At 48.8% G+C, this 2500-nt stretch overlaps 1 non-coding gene across 1 annotated transcript; it reads left to right on the top strand.

Annotated features, from left to right (window-relative positions):
* The first annotated feature begins 1365 nt into the window (after window positions 1-1365).
* LOC143350624 (5.8S ribosomal RNA) lies at window positions 1366-1520 on the top strand. The gene has a single exon (XR_013081185.1). It is a non-coding gene; the product is annotated as a 5.8S ribosomal RNA (ribosomal RNA).
* Window positions 1521-2500: the final 980 nt, after the last annotated feature.

The raw sequence follows: 2500 nt of genomic DNA, 5'->3' as shown, positions 1-2500 counted from the left end.
TTATCGCATCGATTTCATCGAGCAACCGATGGGCGCTGCCGCGTTCGTTCGTATATGAATATTATACATACTCACGGATAGCCAGAGGCGAATAATCGCAAACGACGACGCGTCGATTTTGCGGCCATCGTTGCTCGCGCGACTAACGACGACCAGCCGCAACGGCTGTAGTTTATCGCATCGATTTCATCGAGCAACCGATGGACGCTGCCGCGTTCGTTCGTAAATGAATAATATACATACTCATGGCTAACTTGAGGCGAATAATCGCAAACGACGACGCGTCGATTTTGCGGCCATCGTTGCTCGCGCGACTAACGACGACCAGCCGAAACGGCTGTAGTTTATCGCATCGATTTCATCGACCAACCGATGGACGCTGCCGCGTTCGTTCGTAAATGAATAATATACATACTCATGGCTAACTTGAGGCGAATAATCGCAAACGACGACGCGTCGATTTTGCGGCCATCGTTGCTCGCGCGACTAACGACGACCAGCCGAAACGGCTGTAGTTTATCGCATCGATTTCATCGAGCAACCGATGGACGCTGCCGCGTTCGTTCGTAAATGAATAATATACATACTCATGGCTAACTTGAGGCGAATAATCGCAAACGACGACGCGTCGATTTTGCGGCCATCGTTGCTCGCGCGACTAACGACGACCAGCCGCAACGGCTGTAGTTTATCGCATCGATTTCATCGAGCAACCGATGGACGCTGCCGCGTTCGTTCGTAAATGAATAATATACATACTCATGGCTAACTTGAGGCGAATAATCGCAAACGACGACGCGTCGATTTTGCGGCCATCGTTGCTCGCGCGACTAACGACGACCAGCCGAAACGGCTGTAGTTTATCGCATCGATTTCATCGAGCAACCGATGGACGCTGCCGCGTTCGTTCGTAAATGAATAATATACATACTCATGGCTAACGTGAGGCGAATAATCGCAAACGACGACGCGTCGATTGTGCGGCCATCTGTTGCTCGCGCGACTAACGACGACCAGCCGAGAAGGCTGTAGTTTATCGCATCGATTTCATCGAGCAACCGATGGGCGCTGCCGCGTGCGTTCGCCCGATTGCGCGTGAAGTTACTGTTCGGAACCAAGAATATACGGGTGTATTATACCCGTTGGTCGCAGCCACGCGCAAAGGCTTTTGAATGTACTGTACGCCCGGCCGTCGAACGATGGTTTTCCGTCATTCAGGAAACAAAAAGAAACTTTTGTCGTCGATATGGCGCGTTCAATCCTCCGTCGATACGCTGGTCGGAGGTGCGAACATCGAATATTTTTAAAGCAAAGAACAAGGAGCATTTTTAAATACAAAGAGAAAAATTGTAAATTGTATATGATTACCCTGAACGGTGGATCACTTGGCTCGTGGGTCGATGAAGAACGCAGCTAATTGCGCGTCAACGTGTGAACTGCAGGACACATGAACATCGACATTTCGAACGCACATTGCGGTCCACGGATAAAATTCCTGGACCACGCCTGGCTGAGGGTCGTTCACTTGTCCTAAAACTGCTTGCGTTGTTCTCAGATTCCCTAACCCCGCCGTCGTTTACCTCTCCTTTCGGGGAGATGGCGAAGAACGTTTCGGAGCCGGGTCGATGAAGAGAAAGGTATCAACGTACGAGCGAGAATTTGGGTATTTCGTTGGCGTTTGTCGCTGGACGTACGAAAAAGAATAAATATTATATATTATTGGCAAGTTTGCGCACCCCTTGCGTGGTGAGGCAGAGATCAGTCTGGACTCGCGCGAGTGTTTTACGGCGTCGTGCGTCGTGTTGTCTGGAGTATCATCACGACCGCCCGTTAAAGCACCGCTCCTACGATTTCTGACTTTGACGGCACTAAAAACCACCGTGGGGCGCAAATCGCGTTTCGTACAAATCTAATGATTACCGGCGCTCCCGACGTTGCCCGAAGTTAATAATTTATGCAAAGGAAAGAGAAAATAAAGCGTATACTAGTTTTGGAGCATAACAAAAAGGACACTGGAAAGAAATTTGACCAAACACTGATAATTATGATATGTAATATATGCCCTACCACGTGAAATTTGTGGTATCCGTCGGTCGTCGTCTTCCTCTCTGTTCGTTCGTACAGCCCCAGGGAAAAATGATAATTTATCAAACGAATCGGACGATCATCCTCTATGGAGAGGCTCGAACGAACACGACGAGAAGCGCGATACGAACGGAACCCAAAAGAAGGGATATACTCTGAGAAGTTGGTCGCCCCATGTCTCTCTTTGTTACGAATATGTATATCGATTGCGAGACCGCGCGTTTAGCCGGTCGTCCAGTCCACGAATGCTTTTCTTTCGAACTTACGGTGGACTTTGGTAGACTATCAAAGAATCAACGAAAATCGGATCGGGTAGTTCTATCATAGACACACACCGTGGTTCTTCTTTAATTTGAAAAGCGACGGAAGGACGTTAAAAGTAATCAGCCGGTTACGCCTAGCGAGCGTTTCGCAT

Source organism: Colletes latitarsis, unplaced genomic scaffold (genome assembly GCF_051014445.1).
Source record: "Colletes latitarsis isolate SP2378_abdomen unplaced genomic scaffold, iyColLati1 scaffold0007, whole genome shotgun sequence".
NCBI classification, from domain to species: Eukaryota; Metazoa; Arthropoda; class Insecta; order Hymenoptera; family Colletidae; genus Colletes; species Colletes latitarsis.
This window is presented reverse-complemented; position numbering and strand designations above follow the sequence as displayed.